Raw genomic sequence first — 24,113 nt, 5'->3', positions numbered from 1 at the left:
ATAGCTCCGATGGGTCAGAAGCGGAAGAAGAAATAAATTTGAAAAATAAACGTAGAAAGCTAAACACTTTTGTTAAAAAAAAGGGAAATTGGTAATGAGCCATGCTAAGTCACTTTCCAGCCTGGATAACATTCACAAAGAAATACACTCTTTGGGTGAAAATTCAAAAAATATTGTACAACTACAGCCTTTGGAATTGAACAGCGCTATTTCCTCGGAAGAATTAGATGACTTTTTTCAAGTTACAATCGATCAACAAAACCAACAAAACATATTATCATTTGAGCAAAATGAAGATCACCAAAGTCAGGAAAATTCTGCTGATGGATACGAACAACTCTCATGGAAAAAACCTATTGGCAATCACAAAATTTTCAACTATTCTGCGGAAACTGGATTACAGGCAAATTACGCTGCAGCTCTTATAAAAAAATTGTCCCCCTATAATTATTTTCGAATTTTCGTAGACGATGAAATTATAGATGAGATGGTTAATGAAACTAACTTGTATGCCACCCAGATTTTGTGCAATACTGATGATATCAGCAACGAATCTAGACTACATCGATGGGTTCCAACCACCAGAAAAGAATTGATACAATTTATTGGCCTTGTAGGTTATATGGGACTTGTGAGGCTGCCTTCTATTGACAAATACTGGAGCACTGACAATTTCTACAAAAATTGTATGGTTCCGAAAATTATGCCTAGAAACCGATTTCAGCTCCTTCTAAGAATGTGGCACTTATCCGATAATACCTCGTGTCCAGATGGTGACCGCCTGCACAAAGTTAAACCATTGCTAGATAAACTTATTAAAAACTTTCAAGCAGTTTATACACCAGGGCGTATATTCTGTATTGATGAGTCTGTTATTCATTTCCAAGGTCGGCTAGTAATGAAACAGTACATACCGCAAAAGACGCATAAGTATGGAGTTAAGCTTTTTAAGCTTTGTTGTGACAATGGCTATACGTGGAATATAAGAATTTATGCAGGTAAGTAGAAAAATGAAGGTAACGCTTCTGTACCAACAAATGTAGTGATTAACCTATCAGAAAACCTTTTGAATTCGGGACGTACGATAGCAGCCGATAACTACTATACAAGCCTAGAGTTAGCTAACATTTTACTTGACAAGGAAACTCACTATATTGGGACGCTAAGAGCAAATCGTCGTGGAAATCCAAAAGAAGTAATAAATAAACAATTGAAAAAAGGGGAAACGTTTGGGATGGAAAACGAAAGAGGCATCTGCGTTTTGAAGTGGAAAGATAAAAGAGATGTCTTACTACTATCTACTAAACACACTACCGAAACTCGAGCAATTCAGCGACGAAGTAGTGTTGTTCATAAACCTCAGGCTGTAATGGAATACAATGAGGCAAAGTCCTCAATTGACCAGTCAGACCAGATGGTAAGTTATAATTCACCTCTACGAAAGTCACTTAAATGGTACAGGAAGCTCGCTGTAGAATTTCTTCTTGGTACATCCCTCGTAAATTCTCACATTATTTTCAACCAACTAGCCGATAAAAAGAAGAAAATAACTGAATTTAGAGAGCATGTAATAAAGTCGTTCTTAAGTTATGAAGACAACATTGAGTCACAGAATGATTCCGAAAGGGAACAACAACAAATACGAACTACAAGGAGATCGATGCAAACTCATACTTTGGTGAAAAAAGAAGGACCATATGATAAAATAAAGAAATACTGTAAAGGTTATTATAAAGAGAAGATTCAGGGAAACATAACAAAAAATCAGGTCAAAAAAGTAGTAACTTACTGTGACACTTGTGAAGGTCAACCACACCTTTGTTTAGATTGTTTCAACAAACACCGATATAACAAATAACCGATAATTTTTAATTTCTTTTGTGTTTTTATTTAACTTTTGTATGTATTTCAGTTTGTAATGGATATTTTTTATAGTTTTATATTTTTTACTCGAAATAAAGATATGTCAAAATTTCGATATCATTTTAGTCTCCCCTATTCAGCCAAAATGAAAACTGATATGTATGTATGTACGACGACTGTATGCCACAATGGTCGAATACTGCAATAATTTCGCTTCTCTACAAGATCTCTAGCAAAACAGGAACTATATCACAGACCGTATCAAATCGGTCGTATACGACCGCCGTGGCATGCAGCACTTATTGAACTGTCGGTCGTATACGACCGCCTGGCAGTCAACCTAATTGAATTATTTGGGTGTATACAAAACTATCGAGAATTTTCGGATTTACCACGAGAAGAAACAGTCAAGGAAACGGCAAAATGAGAAATCAATATTTGTAGTGTTGACGAAACTAGTGATCCTTGCTTAAGCAAAATCATTGCTAAATAAGGTGACATGAATGATAGAACTGTCAGGAATATTTTGAAACGAAATGGTTACCGTTGTTTTAAAGTTTTAACTACTCAAGATTTATTAGCCCAGGACAATTTCAAACTCACGGCCTTTTGTGAACTCTTGATGGATAAACAAAATAAAAATGAATATTTAAAAAAAACTTTTGGTTTACCGATGAATCGACATTTTCATTACATCGAGAACATAATCCTTCCATCGTATGATGTTGGTCTCGGGCCTCGGCATAACAAACGCTTAAGTATTACAGTACACACAATTATTTAAACTGCTCTAGTCATGGTTGTGGTAGTCCAGTTTTAAGTATATCTTGGATCATTTCTTCTGCGCCTTGAGCTGGTACTGATAATCGCTGCAGCTTTTCATCAGGCAGGGATAGGAAAAAAATAACTAGATTTTGGAAAGATAAAGGGATAAGACATGTTTTCCCTTAATAAAAAATTGGGAGTAAAGCATGGTTCGGTGGGCAGGGTGGCTTCCCTGAAGTCGAGCTAGTCTCTACTGGGATCGTAGAAAACCGTTACCTGAGTGTTATATTTTTTCCATCCATCCATTTTTAGATATTATACTGTTCCTACGTTCTTCAGTTTCTTTAAAGCTCGAAGCCTTCTTAATTTGGCGTTACAGCTGTATTCTTAAGAATTTCAGGGGTGACTAATGTTTATACGTAGAATGAAGAAGGAATGCAAGATAATTCAGACAATTAACGAGCGTAAATTAGAATATCTGGGTTCTATTATAAGATCTAGGCAGATATATGGCTTTTTGAAACTAGTTTTGGTTTAATTTGGATTAAGAAAATGGTTTAACATGTCTACGACCGGATATTCCAAATACCTTTCAGCAAAGTAAGGATAGCCATGTTACCAATATCCAAAACGGATAGACACCGTAAGGAGAGTAAATCTTTCTATCCAAATGGATTTATTCAAAGAGTAGAACAGCATAAGATTGCACTAGTATAAATAAATCCACACCGGTTATTATGTACTTTACATACATTCAAAAAATTTTAAATTTAAATAAATTAAAATATTTTTTACGTTTGCCTTTACTTTACCTTTTTTCTTTCGTTGCTTTAAATTTAAATTACTTTGGATCACATACGAAAAGTTTTAAAATTTTGTTGTAGATTGTTATAGAAGTATACACTTTAATACCCGTAATATAACTGTATTAAAATGGAAAATATAGCCGGCAGCCACAATGCTGTTTGCTAAGAAGGAAAACCCAAGGTATTAACTAAATCGCATTTTGGAATAATATAAATGACTTCTGCAAAAACTCCACTCACGCATTTGCATATTTATTACATATACCATTGCTTTATAAAAGTTTGAATTTCATTGGGATATAAGAGCCGAATCAAAACGAGATTTCCCTATAATTCCAATAAAAATTCGACCAGGACGTTATTTCAATTTAGAATTCCCTCCAGATGAAAATATATTTGAATTATTGGTATAATATTTATTAAAGAGTCGATATCCCACATTAAACTAAAATTCTTGAATACAGTTTTACGATAACATTTATTTTTGATGGCTTGTAAAGCAGAAACTTCAAGCTGGAAAAAATCTTCAAAGGGCGTACATAATTATACAGAGGATCGAGTTTAATATTAGCCATAAATTGTGAATATTGTATTTATATAGGATTAAGCCACCGTTTATTGTAATAAAAATTGTTCTAGGGCTTCGAAAACTATTCTTTTATATATTCTGGTTTGTCATCAGTCAGGGCATGTGCTTTGATCAAACAGTAATTAAAGAATTTCCCTTAAATAAAATAAATAGCACATTTTTTGACTGTAGACTTAAAAGTCAATAATAAGGACTTTTGTTCTTTAATTTAAAATAAATCCCACTCCTATGTACTGACTTTCATTGCAGCTACTCTATAATTTCACTATTTGGGAGAGTGATTCATCGTTTAAACGCTGAATATCCTCAAATTTAAATGTACACATAGGCCCTCGAAAACTACCCGTTTTCTCAATTGCAATTTGCGTTTTCTCATAAGAAATTACACAATATATAAGTAGTATATTTATTTGTGCTTCTCTATAGAAAAATTGACCAGGAGTTGTCGTACAGTGTAGCCAATTCTTGTTGACAAGTAGTAATTATGGTCATACAAAACCGGTATTCTTCCACGCAGCGATTATTACCGTCATAAAAATACCAAAAAACATGATTTTTTCAATAGTAAAAATTAAGCACAAAATTGTAATTAAATAAATTTTTTTTATATGTTCCGTTTCGTTACATATTTAAATTTATAAAATAAAAATCGATATTTTAAAACAATATTTTTCAATCGTTTGGCAACTTTGGAATTAGCGACGGAACTCCGTTTCAATTCCGACCCACAGAAAGCCGTAAAACTAGTTTTTGTCGAGCAAGTGCCGATCAACAATAGTTCATTTACATTGGCGTTTCTGAGGGTAGTGCATGTGTTGAATTTTGTGAATATATTTTACGCGATAAGTTTGTGTTATTGATAAAACGTGTTATTGATAATACGAGTGTTATAGTTTGTCGTTTTATAGTAAATTTTTAGTTATATTCTGCGATTATTTGGTTTGAGTTTTATTGGAGTTAGACGAAAAACCGAGTTGTTCCAAGAGAAGACAGCAAAATTCTGATGTTGATTCCAAAAATGAAAAGCCGCAAAAGAGACGGAAAATGTTAACGTCCGAAGAAAAGGTAATGATACGAAACGTTTATGAAGGAATTGTCGGCAGAAAAATGGCATTAAATGTTAGCCAAGCGGTCGACATTTGTAGCAGTTTAACAAAAGTATCCGTTAGCTGTATTTATCGTGTACTTAAAAATACATCGGAAAATAAAAAGCAAGAAAAGGGTAAAACTAGAGGTAGGAAAAGCATTGTTTTCGATGACGAGACAAGGAATATTATACGTCGAAAAATTCATTTATTTTCGGAGTGAAATTCCAACACTGAAAAATATTTCTCAAGAGTTCGAAAACGATGATTTCTTAACCAAGATATCTCGTAGAGTCTTAATCAGGACCATGTGCGAAATGAACTTTCGATATGTAAAACTCAACAGAAAAAGTATGCTATTAGAAAAAAATAAAATTATTGTGCGGAGAAGAAAATAATTAGAAGAAATACGCAAAATTCGCAGCACTGGACGCAAAATATGTTATTTGGATGAAACCTGGATTAACGAAGGTCATACAGTTGGAAAAGTTTGGCAAGATTTAAATCAAAATCAGTCAAAAGTAAACGCGAAGCATTTATAGAAGGCTGGTCTACACGATTAAAAGCTCCATCAGGAAAGGGACGGCGTTTAATCATCACCCATATAGAAAGTGATACAGGGTTCCTTCATAATGGTTTTCTTCAATTTGAGTCGAAAAAACAGGTGATTATAAAAGAAATTGAAAGGGAGGATTCAAAAATGGCTTACAGAAAAGGGGATTGCATACGAAGAATCAATGCTCAAAATTTAACTACTTGACATTGCACAGTTAAGGAAAAGTGAATATCTTAAATATGCTGTAGATGAAACTGCAAAAGATTATGGTGCCAAAGTTCTACGTCTACCATCTTATAATTGCGACCTTAATCCCATTGAACTTATCTGGGCGCAAGTGAAAGGAGAAGTAGCACGCAATAACAAAACGTTCAAATTAAACGAAGTTAAGAAACTTTTAATTCAAGCAATTCTCCATGTAACTACAGAGAAATGGGCTAAATGTATAGGCCACATAATTAAAGAAGAACATCGTAATGTGGAAACTTGACACTCATATCGAAGTTTTACTAGAGCCAATTAAAATTACACCAGGTGGTGAAGATAATGACAGCGATAGCAGCACTACATCTTCAGATTTAGACAGCGAATAATATTTTCTAATAGTTTAATAAGAACATCAGCATAAAAAAACCAAAACAAAAAAAAAAGCGAGAAGAAAATAGTAAGTGTGTATAGTGTTTGTGTTCAAATAGAATAGTACAAAGTTTTGTTACATCAAACATTATTTTTATTTTGTTTTTACAGAATTTTATTTTGTTTTATAGGATTTTATTTTGTTTTGTTTCATACTGTGTTGTTCATTTTATTTAATAAGACAATATGGCTCTTGGCGAATACCCATTTAAAAAAAGTAACGCGCCACAAGACATACCTCTGGGGTGGTATGGAAACTGTCTTAAAATTTGTTTTAAAAAAATTTCATTGTGTAACTCTTTAAGGACGGGTTACGTCAATAGACGTTTTAGCGTAACTTCCGCGACAGCCGGGTGGTATCAGTAAGCTTTCTGCAAAATTACTTGTTTTTTATAGCTTTTTGTTTGTGGCATTCTATATTTTTAGGGAAAAGGTTGGAAATAAGCCACAATATATCTATTTACATGTTTAATACACTGACGTTTCGATCTCTATTCCGTTTTTAAAGATAGAAAAAAAAAGAAAATAAATAATATAAGATTATAAAAATATATAATAATAAACAAATAAAATAAATATAACTATCATTTATATCTTTGAAAGCGGTCTTTGGATATAGAGATCGAAACGTCGGTAAAAACTTGTAAATAAATATATTGTGGCCTAATTCGAACATTAATATTTGAAAAATAAAATATAATTAACGTTAAAATAAAAGTGAGTGTACGTCAATGGATTTTCATACCTCTTTCCGCATTTCTGCGCCTTTAAACGATGAATCACTCTCTCAAATAATGAAATTATACCATATAATATATGGACCGAGTTGCCTTCTCAAAAGTGCCGGTTAATGTTCAACGCATTTCCTGCAGTGCCAAAACATCTGCTGAGTACGTGTTCGCTATACAGATTGAACGAATTTAAAACGGAACATACGAAATCAACGTATTTCGGCTCAACTCCGCTCTAGGTGGTTGGCCAACAAAAGGTTGTCAAATAATTTATACTGCTGGATTCTGAATTCATTCAAGAACAAGTCAAAACTCCACCCAAATAGGTTGCCTAGAATCACTGAAAAAACTAGACTACACAAGCAGTTATTATGCTGTCAAACCACTTATCGCTTCCTTATAGTCCAAGAGATAGAGCCGAAATTTTGAACTGATCAGTAATATGACATTTCTCTATTGGAATATATTCATTGTAACTGGGTTAAAACTTTGCCTTACAGGCGGACGCCCCTCGTGGTACAGGGGGTGGCTATACAGGGATGAAGTTGTCATTTTTTTCGGAAAAATGAACGATCCATAATATGGCTGAAAATTTGCCCAGAGTAAGATCTTGGTATAACTAGACGAAATCCCAAAGGGCGGACGCGAGAGTGGATACATAAGGGGTGGCGGACAGGGGTGAAATTGCAATTTTTTGGGGAAAAATTAACGATAAGTAATATGTCCGCCATTTTCATGGCTCATTATTTAAATGAGCAAAAAAATAAATACAAAAAAATTTCCGTAAATGAAAATTTTCGTAATTTTTTGAGGTAAAATCTAATTTGTAGAATCCTTTCGATTTTCTGTAAGTTATACCATAATTTTTTTCCAAAAATTTTCAAACGATTTTTCCGATAAGAAAAAAAAATTAGAAAAACTTTTCTAAAACATTTGATAAAACTCTACGTCATCGTCTGAATCTTTTATAGAATATTTTGTAGTTTTAAAATGATATTATGATATTTTTTTTTTCAAACTAAAGTCATATTTACTTTACAAATTACATTTTTTTCTTAAATATAAATATTTTACGAATTAATTTTTAATTGAATAAATGTTTGATATTTGATATTTTATTAAATTAAAGTAATTTTATAATGATAACTATTAAATATTTTTGGTATAACAAATAGTAATTTTACTTATTTTTTATTACAATAAAAAGGTTTTTAAATTTATATTGCATAAATAATGGTTGTTCAGATACCTCAGATGCCAGAATCAGTTCGAGAAGTAGTGATTGAAAATGAAGCAGATAATGAATGTGATATTATTGAAAGTGAAAGTGACAAAGATGATGAATGTGATGACAATAATGAGAGTAAGAAAAATGACGAAAATTTAGAAAAACTTTAAAAATTTGAATTCAATAAAGGATTCAAAAATTGAAAAGTTTTCCGACTACTTATTGGACAACTACATTGGCGACCACGCAACATTTCCGTCGGAGATGTGGGCTGCGATGAGTGAGAGTTTACAATTAACAACTAATGCTTGTGAATCGTTCCACTCGCGTTTTAATGATAATTTTTACCATGCTCATCCAAATATTTTCCATTTTATTGATGTTTTAAAAAATTTTCAAACTGAAACTTACATTAAAATTAATAGTGTCTGTAATAGTGAAAGTAATAGACTTAAAGATCCAAAGAGTAGAAATAAAATTATGTTCGTTAGAAATAGGATACATGAGTATCAAACTAACTGTATCGATCGATTCCATTTCGTAAAATGTATGTCGTATTTATTTCAAAGTGACAAATAAACCTTATCAAGCTTAATCTCTAGAATTTTATTACCTGACTTTCCATTTACATTTCAATTACACCCAGCGTCCAAATCATGTATGCAGAAACAGGTAATTTTATTTTTCAGTGTCGAATATTAAATTTAGCGTCCAAATCATGCACGCCCCATTTGACCCCGTTTTATGGCTCTCTGTATCAACCCAGCTGTCCGCTCTTTTGGATTTAGAGTTTTTAGGGGCTAAATAATGAGCCATGAAAATGGCGGACATATTACTTATCGTTAATTTTTCCCCAAAAAATTGCAATTTCACCCCTGTCCGCCACCCCTTATGTATCCATTCTCGCGCCCGCCCTTTGGGATTTCGTCTAGTTATACCAAGATCTTACTCTGGGCAAATTTTCAGCCATATTATCGATCGTTAATTTTTCCGAAAAAAATTACAACTTCATCACTGTATAGCCACCCCCTGTACCATGAGGGGCGTCCGCCTGTAAGGCAAAGTCTTAACCCAGTTACAATGAATATATTCCAATAGAGAAATGTCATATTACTGATCAGTTCAAAATTTCGGCTCTATCTCTCCGACTATTAGGCAAGCTCCTCTTTCCTTTAAAGGAGACAGATAGTTGAACGATATTTTATACAATGTCTATCACCGGGTATGGATTTATTTTTGTCCAAGTTTTATATTGGTCCACTATTTGAAATACAGTTCAAACAGACATATATTAAATTGTATGTTCCGTTTTAAATTCGTTCAATCTGTATAGTAATGATGCGAGTACTCCAGCTCCTGGGTACAGAGTTCTGTTACTCCCTGTTCCTGATCTCAATTCCATTTTTCGTTTGCAGAGTCGTCGTCGTGAGTTCCGTCCAGCTAATAGTTCCTTAGGTTCCGTAATCTATGAATTTTTACAGAAAAATCTTATTGGCCTCTAGCCTAACTACCAATCTTTCATATTTAATAACCGAAAATTACGATTTTACTCCTCTATTAATTTTTTGTTTTGTTTGAATCTTTGGTTTTTTTTCTGTACAATTATCCATGATTTCGGTTTCATCAAGCTATTTAATTAGTCTCTAAATACTTTAACGTACTTTAACCTTTAATTGTGCTTATTTCTATTTCAATATTAATTACTTTAAAATGCCACAAGAAAACAGCTTCAGAACAATATAGTCTTTAAAGTTCTCGTTTCCAATCATTTTTAACACGTGCCAGTATAACAATGTTATTTGATACATTTCTAAATATATTTTGCACTACCTTGTCTTTACACAAACAACAAATTAGGAAACGATATTCTAATAATTTGCGTACTTATAAAGTAACGTCGATTTTCATATAAACTCTCTTTTAATCTTAAGAATTAAGTCCTTGGATAGAAACCCCATTAAAAATTTTAATTGGCAAAAGGGTGAAGTGATTCATTGTTTAAAAGGGATTTTGGGTTTCTTTGAAACTAGAGCTTATTTTTTCAGGCTAATTGCCTTTAAGGAATATTAATTTGGGGGTTAGGCTAATTAGGAACTTTTATTGACGTTTGCTGTTCTTATCTGCATTTTTTTAAGTACCGCAAAAGGAATAATACCCCAGAAGTTACAATATAAAGACGAGTGTGTAATACTTCTGATATTCGTTAAAAGCAACGAAATAAACAGGAAAGAAAAATTAACCGTAAAAATATTTCTCTTGAAATAAATAAAAATTGCGAATTATATAGATTTTTTTTTATCTTCAGATTTAAGCGTCTTAATTATGTGATCTTATTCCCACTCTATGGCGCACCCAGGGGGGGGGTTTGGGGGTTAAACCACCCCCCAGGGCATATAAAGTAAACAATATATAAAGAATAGTAGAAAAATGTAACTTGTCTTTCACACACAATACAAAAAATCTAAAACGCTGATTGAATAATTAAATTACCACTTTAAATATGTAGAACACAATAATTATTGTATAAATACGCAATAATTAATAATATTTTTCATTATATTTAGATATAGATACCTAATATTAGGCTTATAAAAAATTAGACATAACGAGTCTGTTGCGAGTAGCATGCGCCTACAGGACTGTATCTGCGGCGGTCTTGTGGACTATCACGGGTTGTGTTCCTCTGCATGTGTTAGAGCAGTAGAAAAGAAAAGAGACATCTCTATGGGAGAAGAAAGCATTTGACAACAGCTATAAAAAAAAGAAAGGCAAAGATCAATGGAAAAATGGCAAGAAGAGTGGAACAACAAGGAAGATGTTGCTCAGTGGACAAAGATGCTGATCCTGAGCCTAAGGGACTGGGTAGATTGTCTGTTTTAGGGCGTATCTTCATAGGTTCAGAAAGACAGATGCAGATAAATGCCTATACTGCGAATATTCCGACACTGTTACTCACACAATGCTGGAGTGTAATAGATGTACAGTGGAGAGAAATAGAATGTATAAAGAAATAGGTATGAACCCTGTGACTGTAAGAGATGATCGTAAAGATGACGGGAAATACGGAGGGATGGAATAGTGTTCACAATTACATCCAAGCAGTCATTAAAAAGAAAGAAGAAGAAGAGAAATACCAACCGGGCTAATGACAGAGATAAGATCTAATTACTATTTTGATGGGAATAAGTCGCAATTGAAGGTTAAAATAAGTTTATTGACGTTTGAATTTTTGATCTTTGATCTTGCACTGATAACTTGTTTATACTCCAACAATTAATATAAAAAAGAATAGCGGTTGGTACAGAAGTACATCTAGCCTTCATCGACCTAGAAAAGGCCTATAATACAGTTCCAAGACTTAAATTGTGGCAAGCTTAACAACAACTCGACATTAGTCCATACCTTATAGGAATAATCACAGAAGTATACAGGGATATCACTACTTACCTAAAAATCGGATATAGACTATCAGAGCCAATAAAAGAAACTAAAGGACTAAAACAAGGATGCAGTATGTCACCCTTACTGTTTAATTTATATATTGAGGCAGCCCTCCAAAATTGGAAAAACCACTGCCAGGGAATGGGAATCCCCATAGGAAATGACGTACTGTTCTCCCTAAACTTTGTGGATGACCAAGTCATCCTAGCTCAAGATTCTTATGATCTAGAATTTATGATAAAGTGTCTATAGAGAGAATAGTTAAAATGGGGGTTACAAGTCAGCATGAAGAAAACAGAATATTTACTTAATTATCAGTTCAGATGCAAGGTTTGAAGTGTTGATAGACGAGAACGTGGAAATCAAACAAGTGAAAAAATTTAAATATTTAGATCTACTCATTGCTAAGAACGGCTTGGGAGAAATCGAAATTAAACACGAAGTAATCAGGGACGTAAAATTGTAGGATGTCTGAACTCCTTATGGTGGGATCACCACATTTCCAAAAGGAACAAAAAAAGAAATGGCAAACAATGGTTGAATCAGTTCTTTGTTCTATGGCTCTGAAGTATGGACAATTAATGCAGACCTGAAGAGAAGATTGTTGACAGTTGAAATGGATTATTTGAGAAAAAGTGCTAGAATATCAAGGCAGGAAAGGAAGACTAACGAATCTATAGGAAATAACATGAATGCTACAGAAACGGTCATTGACAGAATAGAAAGAAGAGGTTCATAATGGTTTAGACATCAATTGAGAATGTCTGACAAACGTTGGCCCCAAAAATTTCACAAATCGAAACCCCCTGGAAGAAAAAAAAAGAGGTAGACCTCGACGCTCTTGAAATGAAGGAATTAGAAGAGCGATGGAATCGACAGGTTTGGAGGAGGAGCATGCCTTGCACCGGGAGGATTCCCGGAGGAGAACGGGAATACGGCGATAGTCGTCTTCAAAATGTATTGTATTTACAAGTTCGATTAATGTCAAACGTCAATAACCTTATTTTAACCTTCAATTTTGGCTTATTCCCATTAAAATAGTAATTACTTTAAAATGCCACAAGAAAATAGCTTCAGAACAATAGATAAGATCTAGATAAGAGAAGGGAGTGTTCCAAAAATGTCGTCAGCCTTACAGTGGCCATCCCACTTTCGGAGTACGGTACGTGCGACAGTCAACTGCGCATAAGTAAGAGAGGATGGTTTTAGTTGGTAGGCAGGATAATAGATACCTGAATCTTTGGAACTGCTATCTTTAGTACTTTAAATTAAACTAAAACCCAAATTGTAGGGACTCAACATGGAGGTAGCATAAAAAAATTTCAAAACCACCCCTAAGACAAATTCTGGGTGCGCCACTGTTCCCACTATCTCACCTATTACCTTTTAGAGCCTCGTTCTGTCTTATTTGCCAGCTTTTTAATTTTTTTCTGTTTCCTGATATTACTTCTATCTCGTTTCATGTTAAGAGACTTTCTTTTAGTTCCTATTCTATTGTTCTTTCCTATGTGTATTTAAATCTTCGTTTTCTTCATTTTCCTGGGACATTGTAATTTAGAACCTACATCATCATTTACTTTCCTAATTTTAATGACTAATTCCTTTTATTAGTTAACCTGCATGCAAAAAATAAGCGAAGGAGAGATAGAGCATGCTATCAAACAAACAAAGCGCTTGGAAGTGATGGAAATATAATAGAAATGTTGAAAGAAGGAAAAAAAGAAACGGTCCATTATCTAAAAACGTTTATTAATATATGTATGCTTACTTGAAGGAAATGTGTCTGAAAAACAGTGGAACACCGCTAACCAGTGGTGACCGGTCAGGGTCGGCAGTGCCGACCCACATCTTTATAGATATTACAGATTTTTTAATACTTAATTTAATCAGTATTTCGATAATTAATTGTGGCAAGTAATAAGTTATTGTCATTTGTTTCTGTGAAATAAAAAAATTATCTGTGAGATAATAAAGACTAAATTTTATTTATGGTTTTTAAAAGAATTCGTCTAATCTGAGCGTTAAGTGATCCCTGCGTAAGACAATGTTTAAATTATTGATCCGAATCCGAGACATCCACCCGCCTGTGTAAATTCTTAAAAAGAAACGTTTCGGGGTTTCGGCAAGCCGATTCCAAGCTTGATGATATACATGTAAAAATTAACGGAATATTAGTTGATGAGCAACCAAACATACATTTTTCTCCTTACATATTTAATTACCAAGTACGACAAATTTAAATTTGTCGATGCCTCATTTGGATTGCCCGCAAACTGTACCTTGCGAGCGCGGGATGAAATGTTATTTCGGGCTGGATAAGTACTTAAGAACTTATGTAGTGAAGTGCTATTGAGGGCTTTTCTTTCTGGGATTTATTTTTATTTTCTAAAGGAATACTGTGATACGTTACCACTGCCGTAAATAGTTAAAGGTTAAAGGGTTTTTTGATATATTAGAAGTTTTTTTAATTAAAGTGTAAAAAAATTCAGGTAAATTAACCTAAAAAATGCAAGCTATTGGAGAAACTGTAAGTATTGATAAATCTGATATTGTAAATTATATTTCGCAAAATGGGTTTTCATCTATTCCATACGAAGAACAAATTGTTATTAAAAATAAGGGGCGTCCTTTGCCTAAAATGTCCCGGCTTATAAATATTGGTGCGGGGGGTAAGAGAAGTAATAGATCATTTTCAGATAATTGGTACAGCAAGTATTCATGGCTTACCGGGAGAGAAATAGAAAACAAACTTTTCTGTTGGCCTTGCATTATATTTTCGACAAATAAGGGCAAACATCAAAATCCCGTTGTGTGAATCTGGTTACGATAATTTAAAGGAATTATTTAGGGCTTTACAGAAACATGACATTTCGAAAGATCATACATACAGCCATATTAAATTAGATTTATTTGGAAAACAAAATATCTATGTTTCATTAGATAATGCCCAACGTGAAAATGCTATTAAACATAGCGAAATTGTAAAAAATAATCACGCAGTTTTACGTCGCTTAATTGATATTGTAATTTTTTTAAGTTGTCAGGAATTATCATTTGGGGGACACGATGAATCGGAACATTCGTTAAATCAAGGTAATTATAGAGAACTAATAAAAATGTTAGATCTCCCTTATAATTTTCCATCTATTTCAATCTTATGAGGGAGATCTATGTCCAGCAGTGGATAAGCGAAGATTGAATGATGATGAATAAAAATGTTTAAGAACTACGATTTGGAATTTTCTAAATTACTTTTTGATTCGAAGACATTTAGCGGTGTATCTAAAACAATCCAGAATGAATTATTATAATCAATTAGTTACATTTTGAGTAAAGTTATTGAATCTGAGATTCAGGAAACCATTTGCTTTTCACTAGAAGTAGATAAAACTATCGATATATCATGTCATTCACAATTATCAATTGTTCGATACGCGTTACGTGGTAATATTTATGACAGGTTTTTAGGTTTTACAGACGTGAGTAAAAGCCATAAGGCAGAATATATTTTTGGTGTTTTAAAGGACAGATTAAAATTTTTTGATATCGAAAATAAATTGGTAGGGCAAACTTATGACGGCGCTGCCGTGATGTCTGGTGAATTGAATGGTCTTCATGCGAAAGTTAAAACTATAGCACCGCAAGCTTTATTTACCCACTGTCATGCGCATAGAATGGATTTAGTTTTGCAGGATACATGTAAAAAAATAAAGAATGTTGTCTTTTTTTGCCAGTTTAAGCGGATTTAGGCCTAAATCCGCTAAATCTTTAGTTCGCCTAAACGGACTAATGTTTTAGAACAGTTTGTTTCGAAAAAAATGCCAACAGTTTGTCAGACGCATGGAATTTTAGATTTCGGTTAGTTTTCCCTGTAGCAGATTTTCGTAAACAGCTTTTGGAAGTTTTTGATTTTATTCGTGATCGTGATCGATGCGTGAAGCAATCGGTTTGAAAATTTTATTAACTGATTACTCTTTTAACATACTTTTAAATATTTTTAAGAAAGTTTTTATCCAAACTGATTTGATATTCAATGTTGTTCAAAATCAGTTAACTGACATTATTCATTCCAAAGACAGAATAACAAAACTGGTGCAAAATCTCCAAAAAACTAATGCAAAAAGAGATTTTCGTAATGATAGTAATTTCCAGTATATACACAGTGACGTTTTGGACTCGCTTGATATTTCCGAACCCCCCAAAAAAGACAAAGGCAGATCACAGAAACAGATCTCGAGAAACGAGTATATTTTGAAATTTTGGATACTATTATTATGCAAATAGAGACTCGTTTTTCGAATGTTAAAGATTTGCAAATTTTTGACCTCTTTGACGATTCAAAATTTAAAAGTTATGCCAAAGAATTTCCAAGATATTTATTGGACAATTCAATTAAAAATATCCATCATTCTTTAATAAAATAAAATTAAAAAATGAATTAAAAGTTTTATATGCTGATCCAAATAGATATGAATAATTTTATATAGTGCAATTCATTACATCAAACTGTTACCGAAATTAATAAATTATTGTCATTAATTCTCTCATTACCACCAACTTCTGCCACAAATGAACGAGATTTCTCTTGTCCCAAAAGAATCAAAATGTATTGCTGAAACACCATGAAACAAGAGAGAATGTCAAGCTTATCTCAAATGTCAATAGAAAAAAAACTTTTAAAATCTCTCCAAAACTCTATTAAATTTTTTCGATGATGTTATAACCCATTTTGCTACTTCCAAACAACGCAGAATAGAGTTGATTTATAAACATGTTTAAGTTCTAAATTTATAGGAAAAAACAAAAAAAAAAAACAAAAAATCTCATATAATGATTGAAGTCTTTTTATTAGACGCTATACCTATCTGAGGAGACAAAAAAACCTTGCCGACCTTGTCTCTAACGCCACGACCCGCCACTGCCGCTAACACTATATTAATTCACAAAAACGGTAAAGTTTGTTTAGCAGTAAATGGTTGACCTCAATTAATACCGACTATAAAGATCCTGGGTTAACCAATAATAGTATAAAAGGCCCGGTTTCAGGTAAAATTTTAATATGTTTCCTGGTAAAATTTGTCAATCTTCATTTCTTAATGTTGATTTAATTGTGTAAAATCCAAACTCATTATAATTTTATTAATAGATAGGGCTTATATTGACGAAACTGTACTGATAATAGGGTTTTTCGAATTCGATGGTAGTTCGCGAAGGGTTTGCTAATCACTTTTTAAGTGGTTTTCAGGTATTTATATAATAATAAGTTTATGGAACTGAACACCAACCAGTATTTAAATACTAGTTCTTGAAAAATTTGTTTCGCTCCTTTTACACTCTAAGAATTTGGCAGTTTTGACGTTCGGTAGTTTTGACGAATGTTGAGAATTAATTTTCTTTTCACACAAGACGTCAATGCCGCCGTCTTTCAGTCTTCATCGAGTCGTTAACCTTATAACACTAAATATAATTTCATAAAATAAAAGGTATAATTTACATATGGAGCGAAATCAAATTAAAACGTTGTGGTTGCTCTATAGTCGAAGAAAAAGAAATAAGAGGGACTGAATTCATTGGGTCCATCCTACTAACGCAAAAATATACGATGTGGAGATGTCTGCCACACTATTTACAGATTTAAAGAAGGACGAAGTCAAATTCTTCAATTATTTCTGTGTTAGTTTCGTCATTTGACGAACTACATGGTCTGATGAAAGAAATAATTCAGCGTAAAGATACAAAAATGAGAAAATGTATTCAACCATTATGTTATATAATAAGCTGAGTTTAATTCGTACTACAATAAATAAAACAACAAAATGACCAATACGAAAGCAGATACATAACTATACTATACAACATAAATATACAACTCAGACATCATATTATGCACCTACTTCAAACTGCCACAAAAAGTAAATAAAAGTATTATACCATACCACCCAGTCAAGTACCTTCCTACGAATGAATATCGTGCGAAAGCATGCATTACGTCACGTGTGTTACCGGGTTCATAATCAAGGCACGGCACCGTATGTTGTAGTAGCAGTGGACGGCAGTAACACGGCGACTTTACCGAACGTCCAAAATGCCATGTTATGTGAAAGGTATAGTTTATTTCACGAAAAATGGTTGAGTGCTTAATGATTGCAATAAAACCCGACCGCAAGTACCTCAGCTTAGTCAACATTAGTTGAGCAGGTAGTATTGAGGTAAAATTGAAGCTGCTGTGGAGTGTCGTTACCTTGTTTGTATAATAAATTTCTGGTAATATAAAAACGATTAAAAAATTGTATAAAATTATAAAAACGATTAGAATACATTTTATTATGTATACAATGGTTGATCTTTTAATGACCACAATAAATTTTTTGATCATTAAGTATTTCCTGGAATAATTATACAGGTTCCCTCTATTCTGTATAATTTGTAAAAGTATATAAAACCCATGAGAAATTTTTAAATATACATTTTGTTTCATTTAGTTGAAAGTGTTACAAGTGTTACCAGTGTTATACCTATTTATACCTATAAAACAGCATTATGTGGCGTCCGTGGAAAAACATTGATGGTGCTTCTTCCAGTGTTCCAGCAAAGAAAAAGCATTTATCTGCTGACGCTGGAGAAATCGTAAAAACAATATATAGTTCATTACTTACACAAGGACTTACTGCTAATACTGCTGCCAGTGAAATATCTGATTTAACGAAAATACCTCTAACCACAGTGAAAAGAATTACATCAAATCCCATTAGGTCAAGAAGGAAGCGTAAGGATGTCGATTCTACTAAATGTATTGACGAAAGTGATAAGGACTTAATAAGACGAAAAATTTACACAATATACGAAGAGCAACGGATACCTACATTAGATGCTTTAAAACAACGGCTTACTAATGATGATACACAAATAAACTGTAGCCGCATTAGTCTTTGGAGGATTTTGTCTAAAATGGGCTTCAGATATAGTACAATTGACAAAAGGCAAGTGCTTATGGAGTCCCATCGTTTACAAAAGTGGCGTACTGAATATATAACTTCCATAAGAATGTACCGTACAGAAGATCGACCAATAATTTATCTGGACGAGACATGGTTTGACACTCATGAAACACCATCCAAAGGATGGTCCGATCCTTCCAACAGGTGTCAAACAAAAGCTCCATCAAACAAAAGGAAAAGAATAACAATTTTACATGCAGGATCAGAAAATGGTTGGGTCCCAAATGCCTTATGGCTTTCTGCAAAGAACATTAAAGACTCCTGCGTGGACTACCATGAGGACACAACGGCAGAGCTTTTTGAGCAATGGTTTAAGAATTGTCTTATACCTAACCTTCCTCAAAATAGTGTGATAGTAACGGACAATGCAAGTTACCACAGTCGTCAATTACATAAGTCTCCAAGTGCAAATAACACGAAAACTGAAATTCAAAACTACCTGTTAGAAAACAATATATATTTTGAAGAAAGTTATTTAAAAAATGAACTGTTAGAAGTGTTAAAATCATTTTCTATTAAAAAAGTATATGTTTGTGACGCATTGGCCGAGGACATGGGACATACAGTGTCACGGCTTCCGCCCTACTATTGTTTATTTAATCCCATAGAGCATATGTGGCACCAACTAAAGTCAAATGTTAGGTCACAAAATGTTTCTCCGACTTTAAGTGGTAGTGTAGTCGAATTAATAAGGAAATGTGTTGATGATATCTTCCCAGAAAGTTGGGAAAATTCAGTACGCCATGTAATGAACGTAGAAAATTCATATGTTACTTTGAATCACATAATTACACCAATTGTTATTAATCTTGAAGAGGATAGCGACAGCGAAACAGAATTAGGTATTTAGGAATTCATAAATATATTTTGGAAAGACCACAGTAAAAAGAATTACATCAAATCCCATAGAAACAAGAAAAAAAACATCCAGATTCCAGTTCCACCCAATGTATGGACGAAGCCGATAAGGACTTGATACATCGAAAAGTCTATACCATGTACGAAGAGCAACGCATACCTACATTAGGAGCTCTGAAGCAACGGCTCAATGTTGATGAAACCCAAATAAGCTGTAGACTCACCAGCTTATGAAAAATTTTGAAAAGTATGGGCTTTCGATATCGTATAATTGACAAAAGACAAGTAATTATGGAATCTCATAGATTACAAAACGGGCGTTATGAGTATATAACTTCGATAAGTAAATTTCGTTCTGAAAATCATCCGATAATTTACCTCGAGGAGACATGGTTTGACACACATTCAACGCGACCTAAAGGATTTGCCGATTCCTCCGGTAAATGTAAGACAAAATTCAGTCAAATAAAGGGAAAAGAATAACGATTTTACATGCTGGATCAGAAAATGGTTGGGTTCCAAATGCCCTGTGGCTTTCTGCAAAGAATATTAAAGACTCTTGCGTCGACTATCATATAGATACAACGGCAGAACTTTTTGAAGAATGGTTCAAAACTAATCTTATGCCAAACATTCCTCAGAATAGCGTGATAGTAATGGACAATGCAAGCTATCCCAGTGGCCAACTAAGTAAGGCTCCAATCTCGAATAATACTTACTTGGAAATTCAAAATTACATGGAGACGAATGATATGTATTTTGAAGAATGTTACACCAAACAATAGCTTTTAGAAGTTTTAAAGGCATTTTCTATAAAAAGAGTATATGTTTGTGATACATTGGAAGAGGAAATGGGACATACAGTGCTACGGCTTCCACCCTATTATTGTATGTTTAATTTCATAGAACATATGTGGCACGAACTGAAGTCTAACGTGAGGTCACAAAATATTTCTCCAACGTTAAGTACTACTTTTGTAATGTAAATAAGAAAATGTGTCAATGATATTCTTCCAAGTAGTTGAAGAAATTCAGTCCGACACGTAATAAGTAAAGAAAATTCATGTGTTTATGTATAATTGAACCGATCATAATTAATTTAGATGAGGATAGCGATAGCGAAACAGAACTATGTGTGGACTGATACTGTCATCAAATCTACAAATGTTACGATTAAAAAAAACGGTTAGTTTCAGAACCACAAATTATTATTAATGTTTGTTTTTCTATAATCTTAGCAATTAAAATAGATTTAATTTATTTTAAAACTCATATAAAAACATTAATTTCGGGTACATAAGGCAAAGCAATATATTTTACAATTAGATTAAAGAAACCACTGTTTCTTTAATCTAAGATTTTACATCCGTAAAATTTAATATAGGTACTCCTTTAATATAGGAGTACCGTCTAGTCAGTGTTAATATCACAATACGTTCTAACAGATTTTTCACACTCACTTTTTATTTGATATTTATCCTGTTTCATAAAATTTTACCTATATTCAATACGTATGAGTGACGAATTTGCTTATTTTGATGAAGTTGATTAAATTATTTCGCTGTTCTGCTTACATAATTTTCAATATCCAAAAATATGTAAATAATTTCAACGTATTCTGCTATAAAATATACCATTTCGAATGAATTTAAAAAATACTTATTTAATATTGCTGTTAAACACTACCAACAATAGTTGAAATAACTAAACTTTTTTTTTGGAAATTTGTTTGAATGGATTTTTTTACTTGACGGGAAAAATCTATTGTTAACACTATATATAACACTATGGCAAAACATAGGCGTTTTATTTAGTTGTTAAGCGGTGTAACAATTTTAATTAATTGTTACTTTTTCGCAAAAACAGAGTTAATACAGTCTAAAAATCATATACGAAATACATATCTAATGAAATGCTACACGTAGTATATAATTTTTATTTAAAATTAAGGGTTTCTGGTACTGAAAGGAAGGTGTTTGCCATATGAAAGATTTTTATAGGGTGACCACTTTAGAATAATCATCGACTTGTTTCAACACTTTCACAAAATTTTATGAATATTATCAAATATCAAGGAAGACCCCTTTGAGTAACTAACCCTGTATAATTAACTAGTAATTTTGCCCGGGGATTTAGTCAATTGCCATCTACAGTCACTCAGTAAATTTTTAAACTAATAAACTTCTTGCATGTAAACCAAGTAAATATAAAGTATGATTTGGTAGGCCTTCTGACCACACATCATGTTTTTTTAACGTCTCACGTCGTTTGATTTGATGTGTTGCAACTGAAAAAAATCAGCCGTTTTAGAACATAACACAGGACAACCACCAAATTGTATTTGAAGAAACATAGATGCTTAGTAATATACTACACTACTATTATATCCACGGTTATTCAGTTAGGCTATTAGAACTCCCAAACACCGGATTCATTTTAATTAAAGGAGAGCGTCTGCATCTAAACAGGATGTAATTGGATACTATTAAATATCAAACCTGTTCCTACACGCACCGAAAATTTCAATAACGATTCGTATCAACCGACAAATTCAGGGATATACACGATGGTTACAAAAAACAAAAATACTTTATTAAAATATTAGTGACCGATTGGAGAAACCAAAAATTGTGATTAGGATAATCTTTGCCATATTTGTAGACGAAATGTCAGAAAGACACAAATTCCAACCTAGAACTTCTATACCCCAAATATAATGTACCCTATATTTATTATTTACAGTTAAAATGCATTTTAAAATTTTCTTGAATAATTTTTTATGGAAAACATCCTTAAGTATTTAATTATAGTCCTTTTCCATCATATTGATAGCACATTATGTATGCAAATCCTCAACAGGTCAAAAAACCCTAGGCGTCACCCTATACTTGTTTTGAAATAAATAAAAAAAATTAATATTTTACGATGCCGTCAACAATTCATTATCTTTTAAAAAATCTTCTGTAAAATAAGTGTCCACTAATCTCACTATACCTTTTTTGTGCGTAAAAAACGTTGGTATATATGCCACACGATTATTGTTAATTATACACGGGTGATTAACGAGAGAATTCAATGTTTCACGAAATAAATTATGTAAACAGTAATTTAAAGGTGATTATTGTTTTCTATACAAGTTATCGCCTGACACAAAAAGAATACCTTCTTTGAACGATTACCTGGAATTACTGATAAGGCTTCACTAATGATAGTTTAAGTAGTTTTTATGCCACATTACAGCTTATGCCAATAATATAAATTAGAATTTGTTTGCATCTTTTATTTAGTTTGTAGATGTACATTGTTCAAGTCTTACCTACCTACGTTTTTGGTGTCGATATTTTGTTATTTGCATTTAAAAATGACGTCGACAACAGGTTTTATCGCGGTTAAGTGTAGTTTTAAAGGTGCCTTCAGTCTAAGAGAGAAAAATATAATATTAAATGTACACGATGCACTTGTACATCAACGCCCTTTAAGTAATGTTCGTGAAATCGTTAACATGTGTTCAAATATGACAGGGGTTGGAGAAGCAACAATTTATAGATTCCTAAAAGAAAGAAAAGGAGGAACTGTTTCATCTCCCAAGAAGAGTGGAGGGAGTAAACCCTTGGAAATTGAAGAAATACATAAAAACATGATAAGACGCAGCGTCCACTCATTTTTTTTTAACAAAGAATTTCCAACATTGGACAAAATCCAAACATTAATTAGAGAAAACGAAAAGTTACCAATCATAAGCAACAAGAAATTATGGGGACTATTGAGAGAGATGGGATTTCGTTGGCAAAAGAATAGAAGAAAATCTGTTTTAATTGAAAAAGATTACATTGAATGTTGGAGACTAAATTATCTAAGAACTATTAAAAAGTACCGAGAAGAAGGGAAAACAATTTTTTATTTGGACGAGACTTGGCTAAATGAAGGTCATACTGTACCATATCTATGGGTTGATACAAATGTGAAAAGTTCCCGTCAGGCATTCATCGAAGGTGTATCTACTGGAATAAACAATATTCCCGTTGGAAAAGGAAGCAAACTCATAATAACCTATATTGGAAACGAATACGGTTTTGTCAATGGTGGATTATTAAGGTTTGCCTCAAAATCAACCAAAGATTACCACGAGGAAATGACTGCTGACGTTTTTGAAGAATATTTTGAGCAAATGTTGGATTTAATTCCAAAAAATTCTGACATAGTCATGGATAATGCTAGTTACCATTCAAGACTAGCAGAAAAATTGCCAACAACGGCATGGAAAAAGGGAGAGATAATCGAATGGTTGGATAAACACGCAATTGAGTACAAGGAGAATTCGACAAAAAAGAAATTATTACCTATTGTAAGGCAACATAAAGCAGCTTATAAAAAATATATAATTGATGAAATGGCATTAAACCGTGATGTAATTATTTTACGTTTACCCCCATACCACTGTGATCTGAATCAGATAGAAAATATATGGTCTCAAGTAAAGGGTGAAGTCGGACGCAACAACAAAACTTTTAAATTAGAAGACTTACAACAATTATTAGAACATTCCTTATCAAAAGT

At 32.9% G+C, this 24,113-nt stretch overlaps 1 protein-coding gene across 2 annotated transcripts in view; it reads right to left on the bottom strand.

The window, feature by feature from the left end:
- Ptp99A (Protein tyrosine phosphatase 99A) overlaps window positions 1–24,113 on the bottom strand; it is a 644,333-nt gene that overhangs the window by 263,316 nt on the left and 356,904 nt on the right. The window lies entirely within an intron of this gene.

The sequence above is a fragment of the Diabrotica undecimpunctata genome, chromosome 10 (assembly GCF_040954645.1).
Source record: "Diabrotica undecimpunctata isolate CICGRU chromosome 10, icDiaUnde3, whole genome shotgun sequence".
Lineage (NCBI taxonomy): Eukaryota > Metazoa > Arthropoda > Insecta > Coleoptera > Chrysomelidae > Diabrotica > Diabrotica undecimpunctata.
The sequence above is the reverse complement of the archived record's forward strand: the minus strand, read 5'-3'. Positions and strand labels throughout refer to the sequence as shown.